This window comes from Arvicanthis niloticus, chromosome 6 (genome assembly GCF_011762505.2).
Source record: "Arvicanthis niloticus isolate mArvNil1 chromosome 6, mArvNil1.pat.X, whole genome shotgun sequence".
Classification (NCBI taxonomy): Eukaryota; Metazoa; Chordata; class Mammalia; order Rodentia; family Muridae; genus Arvicanthis; species Arvicanthis niloticus.
In genome coordinates, this window is record NC_047663.1 from 42,109,620 (window position 1) to 42,131,936 (window position 22,317).

At 45.5% G+C, this 22,317-nt stretch overlaps 1 long non-coding RNA gene and 1 pseudogene across 2 annotated transcripts in view; one reads left to right on the forward strand and one right to left on the reverse strand.

Moving 5' to 3' along the window:
- Window positions 1-2,372: 2,372 nt before the first annotated feature.
- Window positions 2,373-22,317, forward strand: part of LOC143442734 (uncharacterized) — a 39,358-nt gene continuing 19,413 nt past the window's right edge. For both annotated transcript variants that reach the window (XR_013111164.1, XR_013111163.1), the window contains exon 1: window positions 2,373-2,720. This is a non-coding gene — a long non-coding RNA (uncharacterized LOC143442734). The remainder of the gene's footprint in view (window positions 2,721-22,317) is intronic.
- LOC143442733 (small ribosomal subunit protein eS27-like pseudogene) lies at window positions 8,807-16,046 on the reverse strand (annotated as a pseudogene).

The window sequence follows — 22,317 nt, forward strand, 5'->3', positions numbered from 1 at the left end:
GTTCCCTGTGAGCTCTCAATGGAATCTTTCCCCTGTCTCCCACCCCCGATACCCTCTCACCCTCTCCACAGACCTTGGTGTCCTGAATCTATTTTTTTCATTTGGCACATGTCCTGTTCTTGAAGCATATTCGTGTGTGGGGTTAGCATTCCTGTAATCTTTGTGTAGATAATACCAATCCATGCATCATGCTGCCCCCTCATTCTATTTCGTTGAGATTTATTTTGAGTGACATTTTTATCCATGACTATTATTGTTCTGGTTCAGGTAGTTTAACTGTTGGTCATGAAAGACACTCCCTTAACTACTGAGCCACAGCCCAGGCCCTGACTCATTAGTATTATGAACTACCTAGTATTGCATAGTGTGAATCTTGCACAGTTTATTTGACCATACTCTTGTTAGTGGACGTTTGGGTTTTCCTTACCACAGAGAACACTTTGGTAAGAGCCTGCCTCACTGTGCCCCTTAGAGAGAATTTGTTTCCAATAGAACCTTTGAGTAGAACTGCTGGAGTTTGGCCTTCAGCTTACGACATAGATCTACTTCAGTTCCCACAGGAGATTCTTTCTCCTGAGGTGTTAGCTGGACAATAGGACAGCTGAAAGGTCCAAGGCTCTGAATGGCTCGCTGGGACTTCCTCGAGGCTTGGCGTCAAGGAGGAACACTCCAGACACAGGTGGAAGCTTCAGATCTCTCTGGGCTGGAAGGTTACACAGCCTTGATCCCATCAACTCTTTCAGTCAAAACAAACAATTCAGGGGAAGCTCAGATGTGTACAGTTCCTAGAGATCAAAATCCGGTGTCTTTATCATTTGCCATCTTTTTTTTTTAGAATTTATTTTTATTTATGCATCTCTCTCTGGAGGGTGGGGAATATTTGTGGAGGTTGGAGGATAAAAACAGATCCCCTGGGGCTAGAGTTCAGGCCCTTTTTGAGCCAAATTGAGAATGTTTCAGTTCAGTAAGAGACCCTGCCTTGAAGAGTTCGGTTCCTCTCAGTTTGGCTAGACTAACTAGCTGGCCAGAAAGCCTCCAGATCCTGTCTCTGCCTCTCTGCCTCCTCAACACTGTGACTACAGACATGTCACCATGCTGGGCTTTTCTTTTCTTTTTTTTCTTTTTTTCCTTTTAACTGAACTGAACTTGGGTTTTGCTGGTTGCTTAAAAAGTACTTACCTGGCTGTGTACTGAGCAGTCTCCCTACCCCACCTGGGCAGGTTTTAAATTCATACTTCTAGTATCTGAAATCTGAATATATAAGCGCTTGTCTAAATATACAAGGGTTCTCTCATACTTGGTGGTGTTGGGTTATGAAGAATTGTGTCAGCTTGATAGATGTGAGACAGTGTCACAGTGCTGTATAAAATTGCCAGTTCCCCAGCGAAGTTAGGGCCCTGTTGTTGCCACTTGTTGGGCCATCTCCTCTACTGTTTGCATTTTAAATTTTTTACCCACTTTTACTATTTATTCTTAGTTTTAAAGACATCATTACTTTTAATTACATCTCTGTGCGAGTGCGTACACATAAGTGCAGTTGTCCACTGAGGCCGGAGGCATTGGATCTCCTGGAGCTGAAGTTGTAAGCAGTTGCAAGCTTCCTGACGTGGATGCTGGAACCTGAACTCAGGTCCCCCACAAGAGCTGCACTCACTTGTCACCGCTGACAAGTCATCTTGACAGAGTCATCTCTCTGGCCCTCCTCACCCATTTCTAATTCATCCATAGGACTTTGTAGTAGGGATTCTTGATCTATTCTAGGCACTTTTTCACATGCTATAAATACTTCTCTAAAGAAGGCTGGATGACAGAAGACATAAGTAGCGTCAGTCAAAGAGCTGGGAAGTACAGTCAGGAGGTGGTGTCGCACGCCTTTAGTCCTAGCACTCAGAAGGCAGAGGCAGGTAGATCTCTGGGAGTTCGAGGCCAGCCTGGTCTACAGAGTGAGTTCCAGGATATCCAAGGCTAGACAGTGAACCTGTCTAGAAAACAAATAAAAACCAACAAACAAAAGAGCTGGGAAGTGCAGACAGCCAAAGCAGGGAGTCAGGAAGGTAGGCAATGACTGACATCTGGCCAAGTATGTACCAGAGGCTCCTGGGAGAGAGAGGAGGGGAGAGGGTCAAACTCCTGTAAGGTTTTTAATGTCGACTCTGAGCTCAGTGTGCAAGGTGCTCACAGCCCAACAGCCTGTTAGGCTGTGCAAAGGGCAAAGGTCTATGGGAGTGTGTTCTGGCTTACAAAGTCCTGCTTGTCAAGTGGAGTGGCTCAGGGTCATGTTGCAATGCTGCTAGGTGACCCAAATCAGCCCTGCAGGACGGAGGGAGGAGGAGGCACTAAGTAAACAGCTACTCCTGCCACTTGAGGTAGCTTGTTTCTGGCTCTCCACATGCCAGTTAGAGCCTCAAGGGGCCTGTAATTGAAGGTACTTCAGCCTGTAATTCTGAGCCTCTGCTCTCAGACTTGGCTGGACTGGGGGCAATGACACTATCTCTGGAGTGCCTCATCCGGAGGCTGGCATGGGGTGGGCAGGCAGGCTCTGGGCTGCTGGGCAGGGAATGGGCAGATGGTGAAGCAGAAGAAGTAAGAGCAGTACTTGTTGCCCCAGCGGCTTCCTGCCCGGGACACCAGGGTCAGTGCATGCGTACCACCATAAGGCATAAGGGACGGAAACAAGGCCGATCACTCCAGGACTGGCGGTGACAATCCCACTTTAAGATGTGAGTAAAATGTTATATACAAATGTTTTTACCGTAGCATCATCCAGACAGTTTTAATTTACATGTATTTATTTGGGGTGTTCGGGTGTGACACATGCCACTGCTCTCCTGTGAAGGTCAGAGGACAAACTAGAAGAGACAGCGCTCTCCTTCCACCATGTGGGTTCCAGGGAATCAAACGCAGGCTGTCAGACTTAGCAACAACCATCTTTACCTATGAGCTATCTTGCAGAGCCATCCTTCAACTAATTTTAAAAGCTATCCAATGGTGCAGGATTTATTTAATTATGGTGCATCTGTAAAATGGGATGTCTTAGAGATACATGAAACCCAGTGGAGACAGTTTACACAGACTGCTGTGCTCCTTCCCTATCCTAGTTAGGGTTTCCATTGCTAAGAAGAGACAACATGACCAATGCAACTCTTATAAGGGACAACATTTAATTAGAGCTGGCTTACCATTTTCAGAAGTTTAGTCCATTATCTTCATGACACAAAACATGGCAGCATGCAGACAGACATGGTGTTAGAGAAACAGAGAGTTCTACATCTGGATCTGAAGGCAGTCAGGAGAAGATTGGATTCCAGGCAGCTAGGAAGAGGGTCTCAAAACCCACCCCCACAGTAATATGCTTCCTCCAACAAGGCCATGCCTACTGCAACAAGCTCGCACCTCCTAATAGTGCCACTTCCTGGGCCAAGCTATTCAAATTACCACATTCTACTCCCTCACCCCCTTAGGCTTGTTCAAACACATGAGTCTATCGGGGCCATACCTACACATAGCATAAAGCAAGATACATTTATTCCAACCTCAAAAGTCCCACATTCTGTAACAGTCTCAACAATGTTAGAAGTCCAAAGTTCAAAGTCTCTCCTGAGACTCATCTAATCACTTAACTGTAATTCCCTATAAAATCAAAAGCAGAAGGCAGATCACATACCTCCAATATTACAGTATATACATTACCATTCCAAAATGTCATAGTGAAGAAATACTGGATCAAAGCAAGACCAAAATCAGCTGAGCAAACTCCAAATTCCTTGTCTTCATGGCTGATGTCAAAGCACTCTTCAGATCTCCAATTCCTTTCATCCTTGTTGACTGCTGTTGGCAGTCAGCAAGCAACAAACTTTGTTCTCTTGGGCTGGTTCCACTCCCTGTTAGCAGCTTTTCTCAGTGGGTATCCCACAGCTCTGGCATCTCTAACATCTTGGGATCTCCAAGGCAACTTCAACTTGGACTTCTGGGCTCCTTCAAAAAGGGCTTGGGTCACATCTCCAGCTCTGCCCTCTGTAGCACTCCAAGGCCTAAGCAGGCTTTGAAGTGCTGCAGAGGGCAGCTCCACTCTACTGCTGCTGCTGCTGTTCGTGGTGATCATCCCATGGTACTAGCATCTCCAGTTCACTAGGGTCTTCTGCTGCAACTAGGCTTTACCAATAGCCTCTCACAGGCTTTCTTCATGATGCCAAACCCTTCAGTCTGGAGCCATCAACTGCAACCGAAGCTATACCTTCACCAATGGTCTTCCCTGGCTTCTCACTGTGCCAAGCCTCAGCTGCCCTCCATGACCCCCCTGGTGCCTTCAAAACCAGTTCTACTTGGGTGATTCTTACATGTCAATTCCTGCTTGGCTATGTAAGGGACAGAATGACATGGTCCCCACCCCTGGAACAGAGCCAGCAAGGCGAGGGCTTCCACCAGTGTTGATGGTCATTGCTATTGGCATAAGGCTAATATGTAATACACTAATAATAATAATACACATTAGTGTATTACATATTAGCCTTATGTCAATAGCAATGACCATTCGAGAAGATATTCGAGGAATGTCTTCTCTGCCAAGGTTAATGACTCCATGATAATCAGAGACAGCACAAGTCCAGGAGTCTCAACAAAATGTTAAAGGCTGAGACCTTCACTACAACCCTCAAGGCTGTGGGAAAGAACTCTAAAAACATGAGTTAAAAAATATATAACTTCTCAACTATGCAAAATTATAAAGATGTAATATGAGTTGTATAATGAGCTTCACAGATCTAAAAGAGTGCAAAGGCAGCTGCTCTGTGAGCCAGCTTGTCAGAAAGATAAAAAGGTAGCAGATACAAAGGCAAGAAGATTCCTCTCTCAAGGTCAGCCTAGGACAGAGCTAATTTAGGTCTAGGTGTGGTTGGAATGGTAACCTCAGGACAGGCTTCCCATCCAGCTAAGTTTGCAAAGGCAGGCAGATCTCTGAATTCTTTTGCAATTTTTTTTTTGTACTTGCTGTTTTTTTCCTAAGAGTCAGGGGGGCTAAGGTCAGGAAATGCTGATTCATGGGATGGTCAAAAGAGAACCTGGAGTAAATGACTGAAGTGATATGTAAATTAAAAATTGGGCTTTTGGTCTGCATGAGATGAGCTAGCGGAAAGAGCAGTTCTTTTTGAAAAAAAATTTTTTCTCTAGTAAGAGCTGGGCTGTCTGGAGATCTCTGGAGAGTGAACATAGCTGTTTTAGAATTTTTTTTTAATAGCACTTTTAGACTTTTTTTCTAAAAGGATTTCTGAGCTTGGTTGGAAATCCCAACATTTACTTAGAGTGCCAACACAGCTCTTTTAGGATGTTTTCTAGCAGCTATCCAGAGAGAAAACTGTCTGAAGAGCAAACACGGCTCATCTACAATGTTTTCTGGCTTTCTGATTTTGATCAGAAAACCCAAGAATTACTTTTAGAATTTTTCTAACAGGATTTCTGACTGAGTTGGAAAATCTAAGAAATTTTATAGCAGCTTTCCTGACTTTGGTTGGAAAATCCATGAGCTATCCAGAGAGCTTTTAGAAACTTTTTCTAGCAAGAGAGAATTGTCTTCAGCAGACTACAGAACTCAGAAATCCACCTGCCTCTGCCTCCCAAGTGCTGGGATTAAAGGCATTCACCACCACTGCCTGGCCCTGGACCTAAGCTTTTAATTATAGATCTTAAAGTTTCTTAAGTTGAAAACCAAGAGTAGCCATCATAATCTATCCCTTCTCAATTTGACACACAATCATATCTCCTTATGTCCAAATGAAAACAATAACCAAGTCATAATAATGCCTAACATGATTTAACTATCCCTTGCTCAACTGCAAATGCATAAACAATAAGCTTAACTGGGTGGGATCCTGCCCCAAGGTCACTACTCCCTTAATTCCATTTAATATCCTTGAACCCAGGATTAAGCTTCATTCCATTTCCTGGTGTCCCTTTATTCTTTAAACCATACATTTTGTATTTTTCCTTTCTAAGCTTGCTATGCTTGATTAAAATGTCCTTCATGAGAGTAAACCAGAGAACAAATTCTGTGCTGGGCTTTTTTTTTTTTTTTTTTTTTGACATTCTTTGTCAATGCAATTAATATAAATCTCTTTACCTTAGCATCAGGCAGACTCTTTGGAAAAGGGCAAAAAGCAGCAACATTCTTCACCAAAACATAAGAACGGTCTCCAGAGTTCAAATTATCCTCAGCATCAATGTCTTCCATATTCCTACTAGGATGGCACATTAAGTCCCACTTAGAAAAAATAAATAAAAAAGCATTCCATGGCTTTCCAAATCCTAAGTCCCAAAGTCCACATTCCTCTAAACAAAAAACATGGTCAGGCCTATTACTGCAATACCCCAGTCCCTGGTACCAACTTCTGTCTTAGTTAGGGTTTCCATTGCAGAGAATAGACACCATGACCAAGGCAACTTTTATAAGGGACAACATTTAATTGGGGCTGGTTTACAGAGGTTCAATCCACTATCATAATGGCAGAAAGCATGGCAGCGTCCAGGCAGACATGGTGTTGGAGAAGAAGCTAAGAGTTTTACATCTTGATCTGAAGGCAATCAGAAGACTGGCTTCCAAGCTGCTAGGAGGAGTATCTCAAAGCTCACAAAGTGACATACTTCCTCCAATGAAGCCACACCCACTCCAACAAGGCCACACCTCCTAATAGTGCCACTCCCTGGGCCAACTATATTCAAACTACCACATTCCCTAAATGTAATACCCACTTTTCACACACACACAAGCACTATAGTAAGATAATCCTCTCAAGCTAGTTGTAGTAATAGGCACATATAATCGCAATACTTGGGAGGCAGAGGCAGGAAGATTGAGAGTTTGAAGTGAGCCTAGGCTATGTAGTGAGGCTCTACATGCCCCTCCCCCTTAAGAAAGGTGACACAGCTGTAGTTCCAGTACCTGGAGAGAACAGAAGTGAGGCAGGAAGTTCAAGGACAGTCCCAACTACATAGTAAGCCCTTGTCTTTTTAATTTTGTTAATCTGTTTATTATTAGTAGAAAATAACATCAAGCGCTTTTAATCTATACATGTCTATTACTTTAAGTTATATAAAGGAAAAATAACCATAACTAAATTATGTGTAGTTACAGCCATCTTAATATTATCATCCAGACACTTTCTATATATGTGCGTGCGTGTGTGTGTGTGTGTGTGTGTGTGTGTGTGTGTGTATGCATGCACACATGGAGGCTAGAGGTCAGTGTTGGGTGTCTTCTTCAATCCCTCCACTTTATTCTTTGAGACAGTGCCTCTTACTGATGCTGGAGATTGTCAGTTCTCGGCTAGAGGGGCTGACAGTGAGCCCTGAGGACCCTCCTGCATCTGCCTCCTCAGTGTTAGAGTTTCAGGCATGTGGCACTGTCCTAGCTTCTACATGGGTGACAGGGATGGAACTCAGTCCCTTGCATTCATAGGGCATTTTACCAACCAAGCCATCTCCCCAGGTCCCTTTTCTGCACCTTTCTTTTTTACACTGTTCATCTTTGCCTTAGGGTTAGAAATACATAGTAAGTATTTACAGCAGGGAGCCAGAGAGCTAGCTCAGCAGTTAGGAGCACTGCTGCTCTCCCTAAGGACCTGGGTTTGGTTCCCAGCACTGACTTACAGACTCACAATCATCTGTACCTTCAGTTCTGGGGGAATCTCATAGCCTTCTGGCCTTCGTAGACACTGCACACGAGCAATGCACAGAGCCGCCTGATAGCATCTCGAATCTTCATGACAATGTTTCTAAAAATCTAGAAATAATGACCCTCATGGGGACCAAACACCTGGATTCTCGTGTTTTCCTCTGAGAGTTTCTTTCCTCCCTGTCAACAGAATAGAAAATGAGTTTGTCCTTTGTTCCCTTAACAGGAGAGAAAGCCCCAGCATGTACAGGATAGCCAGGATGTCTCCAGGGACAAACTGGTCACCGATCTGCAGCCTACACGGAAAGTCCCCTTGAACCATGAGGAAGAGATTTCTTAATAGAAACAAAACATCCTCATGACTAAAAGGCCCCAGACCCCACCAACAATGCAGTCAAATGCCTGCTCTTGTCTTTGCCCTTCCAATTAAGACTTGCACCTGAGAGCATTCTCAGTTGGATATGTTCCCTGCACATCTGCCCTCAGACAGTCAGCTCTACCGTCAGCCTAGGCTGTTTGTTTGTGTCCTGTGTCAGGGGTCAGAAACTGTGTAGTATGCAAGAGGAAACTCACCTGTGTATTCCTCTGAGTTTTCTCTCCTGTTACTTTAATTAAGATCATTGTTACTGTTATTGTGGGTACACAAACATAGATGCTCCAGCACACTTGGCGGTCAGAGGACAACTTTCAGGAGTTGCGTCTCTCTCCTTCCTGTGATAACCAAGGAACACAGGTGGTCAGGTGTGTACAGCAAGTGCTTCATTCACTGAGCCACCTTACCAGACCTCTCCCTTTGACACTAGGTTTAGAAGGTTCTTCCCTAACTGGGGAAATTAGCAAGAATTTCTGAAATTGCCAGCTGATTGTAGGGAGAAAATATCAACTTCTTCCTCCTAGAGACATGGAGGGAAACTTTGCTTCTTTTTCTACCACCCCCAGTCTTTTGGCTGCCTTTTAAATTACAGTAACATAAGACAGATGCACACAGAGAAAGCATTTCAGCTACATGTATACTCAATAGGAGACCTGCAGAAACCCAGACTCAAAGAACTGGCCAGGTGATTGAAGTTTGAGGTGCTACCCATTCATGAAAGGGATAGGGGTTTGTGGATGGCCAGGGATGTGGAGATACGTGTGTGAGAGAGAGCAATGGAAGGCCTTCTGGTGAATAATATTGTCATGTTAAGCAAATAGAAGTGTCCTGTGATGAGGTTTGGGTAACTTTATTAATGAAAATTATCTTTACAAATATGAATTTCCCATACAACAAGGTAAATGAAGGCTTTCTTTTAGATGGAGGAGGAGGAAAAGAACTTTCTGAATCTCTTTTCAGTCTGTCTGTCTGTCTGTCTGTCTTTCTTTCTTTCTTCCTTCCTTCCTTCCTTCCTTCCTTCCTTCCTTCCTTCCTTCCTTTCTTTCTTTCTTTCTCCAAAATGTGTTTATTGGGAAGATTCCCACTCATCTTCAATCAGGCGCTTTCAGTGCTGCTTCCTCCTGAAGGAGCACCCTTCTGTCAGCCTTGCTTTTCCACCTGTAGGCTGACAGGACAGTGGAGCAGCCAACACACAAGACTACTGTTTGTGCATGGCTAAAGACCATGGTGATTTTATAGCATCCTGGGCATTTCCCATCCATAAAGTGGGAACTGGGGCTCTGCACCAGGCGCTTTTTCTTGTGTTTCCTCTTCTCCTCCTCTGGAGAGGGATGAAGAAGATCCTTTGTGAGAGGCGTGTTCTTGTAGGGAGGTCGGTCGTCACTGCCGGAAAGCCTGTTCTCAGTTTCTTTTAGCTAAAAAAACAGTCACTGTGGCGGAGGGGCATATTTGAAATGACGTTTTCTGAATCCCTTTAGGGACCTAAGTTGAATAGGCTAATAAGTAAACAGTGTAAAGTTAGAAAACGGTGGATGATAATCAGGGGAGGAGGAGGAAGCAGAAGAGCGTCCCACACAGGAAGCATTAAGACATCCACAGAGGGGCAGCTGCTGGGCACATGGCTTTGTTTGGGACATCCTGCTCTGTGTCCTGTGTTACAGAATGGATCCGGACCAGGCTGGTTTCTTTGGCGAAGTGTCTGGCTTACCCTGAAGGCCATCTCTCCTCCATCCACCTCGAGCTCCCAGGAGCTCAGTGGATGGAAGAGAAATGAACTTGTCCAGGTGTTTCTGCACCCGCATCCTTTTCTAGACCGCTGTTCTGGATCTCTTCTAGGTCTGCTCATGTCTCCCATGTAGCTCCCTCCTCTATGAGGAATGCATTCCACCCTACTCCACCTCTACCCTACCCCATGTTAATATGACTAAATAAGCCCTGTTGTGTTATTGGTCAGAAGCTTTACTTTGTTGTATTTTGAATTGCTTACCTAAACACCTGCTTGGACTGGTGACTCCAATCACAGCACCTACAGGTGTTCAGCCTACCCTTGTTTACCCTGAGTTTTCCGAAGCTAGTCATCTACAGAGACACTCTGGCGGCTTGCAGGCTCTTCTGTGAGATCCAGAGGCTAGAGGCTCAGCATTTGCTGGCTGCCTCCTCTTGGCAGGCTCCACTCCGGACCTTCTCTATTGAATTTTAACTAGTATCTCAACACAAGTCTGTGATACAGTATCTCAAACCCAGGGCCACCCAGGCAAGAACAAGGATCTCCCTTAAGATCTTTCAGGGTGACACAGAGATTGCATCGGAACCCTCGCAGTGTGTGCTGCTCATCAGGGTGGGTAGCATTGTCATAAGGGTCAGAGTTTGGGGAGTAGAGAGACAAAGCAATGGACGGGAACGGTGCATGTGCATGCGTGTATGTGTGTGTGCATGTATGCATTCAAAGCCTCCTCGTGTTGGAGACCATGGTCCCTCTGGCCTGCCAGATCCTGGTTATGATATGGGAGCTTCAACCAGGGGCTTCTGGGAGGTCCGTGCAGGTGACAGGATGTGAGGGGCAGGTTTCTGCACCACTGTTTCCACACACTGTAGCTCTGAGGGACATGCCAGTTACTACCTTGGCCTGTAAATATGTTGCCTTAGTCCTGACCCCCCCCCCCCAGGCAGGGTTTCTCTGTGTAGCCCTGGCTGTCCTGGAATTTACAGATATAATGCTAGGTTTAAAAGCATGAGACTAGTCCTTAATACCACCTAATCTTGACACTGGTTTCCTGGCTTTTTGATCTCCTCTTCCTCCTCTTCTTCCTCCTCTTCCTTCTCCTCTTCCTCTTCTTCTTCTCTTCTTCCTCCTCTTCCTCTTCCATGCTTACTTATAGTTACTTAAGATGCTTACTTATAGTTACTTAAATAGCTGAAACAGACTGTTTATATGGTCACGCTGGCAACTCCCCCTCTGTTGTGAGATATTGGGGTGGTTTCTCTGCATAATGTGTTTCTGGAACAAGTGAGAGTCTGTACTTGATTTCTGTGCCTTAAACCCATGAAGACCAGGAAAGAGGAAAATAGGAAGTGAAGAGAGACAAGGGCCTTGGAGGAGCGGATGTGGAAAAAGAATCCTGCCTGCAGCCAACATCTGCTTCCCTCGTTTCCAGTCCTAGCCACAGGCTGGGCTGATGGAGGACTCTGACTGGCTCTTGGGACTACAGTCAGATGCCATAGGACTGAAGTCCTGCTTAACATCTTCTTGCCCAGAGCTTCTGTAGGTGAGCTTTGTGTCACGTGCTCTCTGCCTCGCAGACAGTGTCTGGTGTCCAGTGGTGCCAGCTGCCATGAACTACTGGCTCCTTGTCATGCCCCTCACCCCCACCCTAGGGAACAGAGGCACTTGCCCACCATCTCTGAAATGAAGTGTGACACTTGGTTTGTCATTCCTAGATGACACTTTTAGAGCCAACCTATGACTCATTACACTCTTTCCCTTCACTGTAATGTCAGGCCACACTCCAGATAAAGACTACATTTCCTCGGCCTGGGGCCCAGGACAAGGTAGGGCAGAGCCTCTAGCTGCAATGTACTGGGGCTGACACCAGGAACAGCAAGCAGGCCTTCTGCCCGAAGCCACTGCAACTGGGGCTGTGCCCTTACTGCAGCCTCACCTGCCCTGTCCTCACCAACTGACACTAGCTTTGAAGGCAGAGGTCCTTTCCCATCGAAACATCAGCAGGCCCCAGATGAATTTCCATTTGGAACAATTCCCATTTGTAACAACTGTCCACCATTCTTCCAGAAGAATTATTGAACTATGTCAAGTTTATAAAGGTCCTCACTTGTACTCTAGTTCAAACCATGCTTGGTGTGCTCAGCCCTCTGGTCTACACATGTGTGAAATCTGGGAAGGCTCCAAGTAAGCCCTGCCCACTAAAGAAATGCTCCCCTAGCTTATACACGGCTTTGGGTACTGTATTAGTTAGGGGTTTACTGCTGTGAACAGATGCCATGACCAATGCAAGTTTTATAAAGGACAGCATTTAATTGGGGCTGGCTTACAGGTTCAGAGGTTCAGCCCATTATTACCAAGGTTGGAGCTTGGCAGAATCCAGGCAGGCATGGTGCAGGGGGAACTGAGAGTTTTACACTACCATCTAAAGGCTGCTAATGGAAGACTGGCGTCCAGGCAGCTAGGATGAAGGTCTTAAACCTATGCCCAGTGTCATAACTACTCCAACAAGGCCACACCTCATAATAGTGCCACTCCCTGGGCCAAGCATATTCAATCTATCACAGGTTCTGTTCTGGGGAATTTGTGATTCCCTTTACAAAACTGCTGATCTGGGGCCCAGTGGGATGACCCAGTGGGACCAGACCCTTTCCACCAAGCCTGACAAGCAGAGTTCAATTTCTGGGACCTATGTGGTGGAAAGAGAGCATCGACTCCTGTGAGTCATCCTGTGACCTGCACACGTGCATGCCATGGCACACATGTGCGTTCACATCCGTGCACACACACATCCATGTGCACACACATGCACAGATGTAATTTGTTTTGTTTTTTCGAGTCATGGTTTCTCTGTGTAGTCCTGGCTGTCCTGGAACTCACTCTGTAGACCAGGCTGGCCTCGAACTCAGAAATCTGCCTGCCTCTGCCTCCCAAGTGCTGGGATTAAAGGCGTGCGCCACCACTGCCCTGCTCAAATGTAATTTTTAAACTCGCACTGTTGACACATCTCTGATCACGAGGACTCATTTCTTCATTCACCTTGGGCTTTAATCCCATCTTTATGATCGTCTTCTTCAGGCTAATAATTCTGAAAGCAGAAGCAAAACAAGAACCGAGCAGCCCACCACTCGCCCAGCTTGCTGCGTGTGCTTAAATCTCATGCATGTGAAGCTCAAAACAAGATGAAACTGGACTACACTTAGGGATAGATTCTTAGTGGGTAAAACCAGGAAGACAGACAAGGAAGTAGGAGGCTGAGGAGGGCAGGGATTCACCTCTCAGCTCCCATCTGGCAGCTCAAACCGTCTGTAACTCTAGTCCCAAGAGATCCAATGCTCTCTTCTGGTTTCTGTGGGCACTGCACACATGTGGTGCGCAGATATACATGCAGACCAGACACCCATACACATAAAATAAATAAGATAAGGAAATGATTGGCATTAAGACCAGCCATGGGGAGGGGTGAGCAGGCAGAGGCAGCAGGCTAGCTCTGTTTCTCTTCCTTGATTGTTTATGGATGGGGAAAGTTGCTTTATGCTAACTCACAGAGATATGGCTTTCATCTTTCCTCTTGTGTGCCTATGCTATATTTCAAAAAGAAATTTTAAAATGTTGTTCTAGGAACTGAGGGTATAGCTAGTTGGTAAAGAGTGTGTTATACAATGAGGGGAGACCCCCATCTTAAAGAAAAAGAACAACACACTTTTGTATGTTGGTCTGCATCACAATGTGAGAGTCCTCTACTTGCTTCCTGTGGTTATACCTGACCCATCATCTAAATGTGCCAAATATATTTATCCATCCCGTTCCTGGGGCCACCAGGGTTGTTTTTAACTTGGGTATTGTGTGTATGCATGTGTGGTTCTAGGGGTCTTTCTTTCTTTATTGTCTGTTGGCTGTGTAATTCTATCTTGCTGTCTTTTCTTCATCTGTTCCATCATGAGTAGCCACACCAAAGGTCTTTACAGTTCCTAGCTGGTCGTTTGTATGCACCGTTCTGTAAAGTGCTTATGAATCTTTTACCCAGTTTTCTTTTTGTTTGTGTGCTTTTTTCCCCCTTTCCTATTTGAAAGAATTTTCAAATTTGAAAGTGTATTCTGAATGTGAACCTTATCTGTTTGTTTGCAAATACTTTCTTTTAGGTGTTCTTGTTCTTCTCTTCAATTGGGGCCCTTTTTTTGGCCTCTGTGTATGTGTACGTGCGTGCATGTGTGCATGTGTGTGTGTGATGTGTGTATGTGTATATGTGTATATATTGTATATTATGTATGTGTGTGATGTGTGTATATATTATATATGTATATGTATGTGTGTATATATGTGTATGTATGCATATGTGTGTGTCTGTGTATGTGTTTTTGTGTGTAAGTATATGTGTATGTATGCATGTGTGGTTCTAGGGTTCTTTTTTTTTTTTTTGCATTGAATCTGTCTCATTCAGTCATATTATGTTTTAATCTGCTTGAGGGCCATTTTTCTTTTTGAAAGATTTGTTTGGTTATTTACTTATTGTATGGGTATACATGTATGTATAAATATGTGTGTTAGTAGGGCACACGTGTACCATGGCATTCATGTGGAAATCAGAGGACCTGCTTGGGGGAGTCAGTCCTCTCCCTACACCTTGTTTTGAAGCCAGCTCTTTCATGTATGTGGCTACAGGTACTGCATACACTAGTTTCTGGTCAGTTCTCCCTCAGTTTCCCCTTCCCATCTCACCGCAGAACCACAGGTGCTAGCCTCCATATCAGACTTTTTTTATTTCCCTCAAGATTTATTTATTTTTATTTTTAAGTGCTGACAGTTGCCCTGGAGGAAAGTTTGTAAACCATGTGTATGCTGGTACCCATGCAGGTCAAAAAGGAGTCGGATCCCCCAGGAACTGGAGTTACAGACAGTTGTGAGCCATCTTGTGGGTGCTGGGAACTGAGCTGGGGACTTTTGCAAGAGCAGCAAGTGCTGTTAAAGACGAAGCCATCTCTCCAGTCCCATATCTGATACCAGGCTTGTGCTATAATCACTTTACCCACAAAGCCACTTCCCCAGCCCAGAAACTCGTTTTCCTAATCAAACAAATCTCTTAGTGAACTGATGGAAGAATTATACAATAAAGTTATAACAAAAAAAATGGAAAAGAAATTTTTGAGGAGATACAGTGAGGGTATTAAAAGATCTCTGAAGTCAGGCATAGCGGGACACACCGGTAAGCTTAACATTCAGAGGCAGAGCTGTTAAATTCAAGACCACTCTTTGCTACATAGCATGTTTCAAAGCAGCTTAGGATATGTGAGATCTTGTCACACAAAGATGCTTTCTGACTCCAGGCATGCTGGTGCATACTTATGATCCTAGTGTACCAAAGACTGAGGCAGGAAAACCACAAAGTCAAGGCCAGATGGGGTTACAGAGTGAGACTGTCAGAACAACAAAAGTGTTCTAAGATTTAAAACACTACACAAACTGGAATGTTAAAAACCTGCCTTGCGAGTTTGATTCGGAAAATCAAATTCACGGCCTGGGCAATGAAGAAACAAAAACAGCTCACAAGCAAAAACACTTGAAGGCCGAGGCTCTTGCACGCTGCATGGACTGTGTCTGCTTCTCCATTTTGGCCAGTGTCCTTAAAAATCAATGAATTCATTGAAAGGTCCCCAAATGACCCCACTGGCCATTTAAACCACATTCTCTGCTTTACTTGCTGAAGTACCCTTGTGCGTGCTAGGCACAATCTGCATCCCTCGTGGGCTGGATATTAATCCTAGGTTGGAGCAGCCTCATTTCCTATTCTCCACTGAAGTAGTAAATGCTAACCTCAAACACGGAGAAGGGCCAGCGGGATTGCTCAGCTGACAAAACATTCCCAGTGTATGTCTGACTGCCCAAGTTTAATCTCTGCAACCCTTCTGAAAGAAGAGAATGAACTCCTCAGATCTGCCCTCTAACCTCCACATGAATACCATGGCACACGTGTGTCCCCACACTGCTTTGTAAAATGTAGGGGTACCTGGAGAAATTAGCTCCGTGGTTAAAAGAGCTTTTCACTCTTGTAGAGTCTGTGGTGGTTTAAATGTGCTTGGCCCATGGGAAACGCTACGATTAGGAGGTGTGGCCTTGTTGGAATGGGTGTGTCCTTGTTGGAGGAAGTGCGGCACTGTGGGGGTGGGCTTTGACGGCTCAAGCTCTGCCCAGTGTGGATGAGTCCGTCTCTCCTAGCTGCAGTCGGATCAAGCTGCAGAACACTAAGTTTCTTCCAGGCACCGTGTCTGCCTGGATGCTGCCATGCTTCCTTCTATGATGATAATGGACTGAATCTCTGAAACTGTAAGCCAGCCCCAATTAAATGTTGTCTTTTATGAGAGTTACCTTGGTCATGGTGTCTCTCTATAGCAATGCAATCCTAAGACAGAAGCCATAGAGTTCTGTTTCTTGCTGCCTGTTACTCCAGCTCCAGGGATCCAATGCTCTCTCTTCTGGCCTCCTCAGGCTACTTGCTTGCACATACCCACAGAGATACACACATACATGCAAAATTTAAAATAAATTTTTTTTTTTTTTTTAATTTTTTTAAAAATGGGAAGAGGGGAATAGCTGGGACCATTGTGATTGCCACTCCTAAGGCAAGTGTGCAAGGGAGCTGGGGATTTAACTCAGTGAGTAAAGTGTGTGCTGTGTAACTGTGAGGACCTGCATTCGATCCCCAGAATCCAAAAAAGACCCAGGCATAGTGGTGCAAGGCTGGCAAAACAAGAGGACTCCTGGGACTTGCTGGCCAGCCAGGCTACAGCATCCAGCTCTAAGCCAGTGAGAGACCCTGTCTCAAATACAAGGCGGGTGGGGTGATGCCTGAGGACCAACAGCTGAGGTTGACTCCTGGGGTCTACACACATGTGCACCACACACACACAAACACACACGAGCATGAGTGAGTGTGCACGCACACATACAGGCACACACACACACACACACACACACTCACACACACACTCACACAAATGAAGAAAGTGGAAAGAGTACCGGAAGGGGATATACCCTGCAAACAGGGTGAACCTGACTTCCCAATACACACCTCTTTGGGACCCATTAAGTAACCAGTTGGTGCGAGTGCCTCTTTGGTGAGGAGGGAAGAGAAGCCTTAGAGCCCAATGGATCCATCCCAGACTTTAACTCTGCCTCCTCTGGTTTGTGAGGCATCAAACAACCACTTCACTCCCTTGGGTTTATAACCATTTGGGCAAATTGTATTATTATGTTCAAGTATTTCCTGTCTTCCCCCAAGAGGGTTGTGTGTCCTTACCTCATTACCCTGTCTGGCCTTGTGACCAATTTAGGCCAATGAAACGTGAACAGAACTGACACGGGTCAGCTCTGGGAAGAAGCTGTACAATTGATTTGGCATACTTCAAGTGACCAGCAGCACGCAGAGTCCCCTGCAGTGGGGCTGCACAGACATGCCTCTAGACTGCTATTGGGTGAAGATTTACCCATTGAGATTAACCGTTTACTTTTTTTGAATTGTGTTTTGTTTTTGAGACAATGTCTCACTATTTAGCCCTAGCTACCCTGGAACTCGGTGTGTAGAATAGGTTGGCCTTGAACTCACAGAGATTCTTTTGCTTCTGCCTCTCAAGTGCTGGGATTAAAGATGTGCACCATCATGCCCAGAACCTTGGTTTTTGTTTGTCTGTGGTTGTTAAATAATAAAATAATAGTTTAAACAGAAGTTTATTTTTCTTATACTTTATTTCTCTTATGAAGTTCAGAAGTTGATAACCTTGCACTAGTGTGATATGATGTCATAGAATTATCAGGCACATAGGATCTTGGCTCTGTCATTTGTAGGGTGTCCTCACAATCCAGAGTACAGAAGCTCAATCCATGGCATCTGTGTTTCTGTAGATTGGAAGAAGAAAACAAGGCTGGCCTTGTGAGTTACCTATGTGACTGTGTGTGTGTGTGTAGGGGAGTAAAGGTGGCAGAGAAGGAAGAAGAAGAAGAGAAGCATACAGCCAGTGGACCAGAGCAAATATCCTCTTATACAACACATGGAGAGTAAAGTATGGACCTTCTGATAGGTGGGATTCTAGTGTCCTCGTGGGCCTGGGGCCTGGAAAGGCAGAGACAGGGCCAGGGTTCCCAATTGCCTTCTCCAGAACATGCTGTAAAGAACCTGAGGGTCAAGTTGGAGGTTGGTCCTCTGTGAGGAGAGTCAAGTCCTCCCAAGCCAGAGCTGAGAGAACAAGGTCAGAGCTAGAAGCTCAATGGCAGGATTGTGCATCCGTCAGGGCGGACCCACTAGATGCCAACCAGCTAACAGGAAACAAGAAAAGGCTCCCTGTTTGTCACCTAAGAACCAGGTCAGGCCTTGGGTCAGTGGTGGCTCTACTCTGTGAAATCCATTTACCAGAGTGAGATTAAAGCAGCAAGCCCTCAAAAAATGATTTACACACACACACACACACACACACACACACACACGTCCACACACACACATGTTCACACACACACACGCACACACGCGTGTGTGTGTGTGTGTGTGTGTGTGTGTGTGAGTGCAACAATGGCATGCATGTGGAGGTTAGAGGACAACTTGAAGGAATCAGTTCTTTTATTCCACCATGTGGATCCTGGGGTTGAAACTCAGGTCATCAATCTTGGCAACAAGATTCTTTGAGCCACTAAGCCATCTTGCCAGCCCAGAACAAGTGTTCTTTAAAGTTGTGTTTGGAAGGTTTCAAAAAGATGTTGGAACCACCTTCACAAACATCTCCACCCTACTTTTGCCATCATTCTGTTTTCTTCCTCTCCTATATGTTTTTGAGAAGGCCCTTCCAACTCAAACAATCTTATGTTCGTGTGTGTGTGTGTGTGTGTGTGTGTGTGTGTATGTGCATGTGGGTGAGCATGGGTGTATATGTATACTTGTGTGTTCACACAAATGCATGTACATACTTCTGTCTGCCTTTCACTTGGGATTTTCATACACCACCCCATCAGTATGAGAATCACCCTTCACTCACTTTGGCAACTTCAAAATACCCCATTGTGTACTGAACCATAATTTCTTGAACCAGACCCTGATTTGTGGACATTGGGTGGCTTTTAGATTTTGTTATTACAAATGATGCTCTAACAAATAGCTTTGTGTGTACACCTAGTGTACCTTTTTGCCATTGTGACTTGGAGGTAGATTCTTAAAAGTACAATATTATATGTGATTTTACCTGATCTTCTCAGACTCCCTCCAGAGAGGTGTGACTCCATTTTATCTCCCTTACCTACAACATGATTGGACCTGGAACAGCAATCCCATTCCCAGTTGCATGCTGTTTAGATGGAGAATAGGCACATGGAGCATCTAGCACTTAGCCCCAGTCGCAGAGCTAGTGAGTAGCAGAGATGGAAGTTGAGCCAGCCAAGTAATGCGTCCCTCATAGAGAGTAAGATGGAAACTGGATGGAGTGTCAGAGACCTCTAATCCCAGCACTTGGGAGGCAGAGGTGGGGCAATGAGAAGCTCAAGGCCATCCTTGACCACATGGTGAGTTAAGGGCAACCTGGGCTATATGAGACCCTGTCTTAAAAAAAGGAGGAAGAAGCCTAGGCAGTGGTGGTGCACGCCTTTAATCCCAGCATTTGGGAGGCAGGGGCAGGCAGATTTCTGAGTTCGAGGCCAGCCTGGTCTACAGAGTGAGTTCCAGGGCAGCCAGGGCTATACAGAGAAACCCTGTCTTGAAAAAAAAAAAGGGGGGGGGGGAGAAGGGGAAGAAGAGGAGAAAGAAGAAAAGAAGGAGGAAGAGAAGGAGGAAGAAGAGGAGAAGAATGATGACAGGTGGAGCCAGGCATGGTGGTGCATATCTATAATCCCGGTACTCAGAGGCTAGGGCAAGAGAATCATGAGTTCAAGGTCAGCCTGGGCTGCTTAGCAAGACCCTGTTTCAAGGGCACATGGCAGTGGCTTAAAAGACCCTATGTCTACCTCCTGGGAGAGGAGCCAGAGAGACAGAGCTCCCATCATCAGTATTCCAGCTCAGGAAAAGCTGGGTTTCCATCCCAAGGGGCTGTGCCTCAAGGACGTGACAGAAGAGAGCTAAGGTCCTTTCTCTCTAGTTGAAGCATGTGAAAATGTGAATGAATGCAAAAGAGGAGCACAGGCCCTAGCTGTGGACGGGCTGTCCATGGCTGCTTCGGAGACAGTGGTTGGGAGTAACGGGGGTGGGGGAGGGTGGGGTACTTAAGCATTTTCAGAGTCATAAGTTGTCTTAGCATCCTGCAGAGTGTGTGGACAGTTGTTCATCTCCCCAGAGGAGGACAAAGGAGAGGAAGAAACCACACATAAGCCTGGCCTTCACCCAGTATATCCTTCTCCCCATTCTATTGTGAACCTGCCCCGCTCACTGCCTTTCTCTGGCATGGGAAGAGCTGAGGCTGGCTGAGGCCTTCCATCCAAATTGCTCATCCACCACCGAGGCCTGTGTTTCCAAGGCCCTTCACTTCAGTGGAGAGAAGTCCTGTTCCCAGGGCATCTGCTAGAACTGTTGCATCCACAAGGCCAGCAACCTTCCTTGGGAATTTTTTTTTTTTTTTTTTTTTTTTTTTTTTTAGTAGACCTCTTCCAAGCCAGGTAGGTGCCTGGCTATTTTCAATCTCCATCCCTTGAGTTGTGATCTATATGTTGACACAGAGGCCAATGCACTCTCAACTGTCCCGCTAGCAGCCACCATCAATCAAGTACATCCTTTGCAGTTCAGTTCCAGGCCCTGTGGCCTCAGCCTTGTGACTCAGGCAGCCCTGTGTCCATTCATCAGACTGATACAAGGACAGAAACCATTTTCCAACTGGACTAGTCCATCGTGGGTATAGAGAGAGCTAGTGAGCAAAGCCAGGTGAGCGCACTGGCCTCTTGGTCCTGTGTAGTTCAGGATTCTATTACCCAAGATGACCGGAGTTCTGACCTAACTGGGTATGAGGGCTTTTGAAAGCTCCAGGAGCCTAGCGTGGTAGCTAAGTTGAAAAAGAAATCTGATTCAGGACCATGTGGTCCTTTGACCTCCAGTGGGTCCGATCCTTAGGGAATGAATGTGGGACTCAGACTGGAAAACCCATGAAGGAGGCCAGTCAGCTCTGAGGGTGGGGGGAGAGGAGGCACCAGGACTCAAACTCCTGGAGTTGGTACAGAGATTTTTGTCCATCTCCCTGACGCTTGCCTTTGCTTCTTTAGTCTCCAGATTATTACATAAATCCATCTCAAGAATGCATAAGAATAATACCGTCCCCAGGCCCAGCTCACATAAGAAAAGGGAACGGCAAGGAGACAAAGTGGAGCAGAGAGAGAAGGATGAAATGAAGAGTATTTGTCTGTTTTCGACGAGCTATTTGCTCTAATGTTCTGTTCTCTTGTGTGCTTGTCCTTCTGAGAGCTCAAGGACCTTTTAAGGTGGAATTCTTGGGAGCTGTTCCTAGGGAGCCAATCAGCCTTGGGCAGCTGGAAATGTGAGCACAGAGCCTAGGCAGGAGTAAGAGTGCAGTGGGGTGTGAGGCAGGAGATCTGCTTTATATTCCTGGGCCCTAGGTAGGCAGAGACCAAAACTGGAAGATGCATGGTGCTGAAGATGTATCCCAGTGGTTCAGCGCCTGCCTAGCATGTACAAGGCATTTTTAAAAGATAAGATACAAATATCTCAGCCCATGTCAGATCCCAGCAGTGTTCCCCCTGCCCACATCAAGCTCTGCAAAGTACTGACAATACCTTTACTTTACAGATGAGTAAACTGAGGCACAGAGATATTGCTTTGTCTTTGGCTCTACCCAGTAACAGGAACATCTTACTCTAGTCTACAAGGAAATCAGCCTCTAATCCACTTTTTTGTTGTTGTTGTTGTTTTGTTTTGTTTTGTTTTGTTTTTCGAGACAGGGTTTCTCTGTGTAGTCCTGGCTGTCCTGGAACTCACTCTGTAGACCAGACTGGCCTCGAACTCAGAAATCCACCTGCCTCTGCCTCCTGAGTGCTGGGATTAAAGGCATGCACCACTACCGCCCGGCTCCACTTTTCAAATAACCAAAAAAGAACCAGGAATAACAAGCTGGATACTGTGGCACACATACGAGATCTTAATACTTGGAAGGCTGAGGCATGAGGAAGATCGCCATGAGTTCAAGGCCAGACCTTGTCTCAAACAAATACATCAATAGTCTGACGTGTCAGAACATAGGGTGAGGAAATACTTGGCATTGGAAAATGTGAAAATTAGAGTCTTTTCTCATTCATACATTTTAATGGAGAGAAGTAACCTAGGGAATTAGAAATCACAGGCTCACCACTTGTATCGAGCTGTCCTTGAGCTAACGCAGAAACAACTGGACAGCCTGGAACATGAAAGAAGTGGGTCTGGACTTGAGAGCAATCCATAACCATGCACCAGGAGTTCCCCAAAAATATGTGTATGATGGCCCAGCACCCTTGTTTTTAGGGGCGTGCCTTCTTGATTTAGATGGAGAGGTGAGTATCTTAGTTTGGGTTTCACTGCTGTGAAGAGACACCATGACCAAGGCAACTTTTACAAAG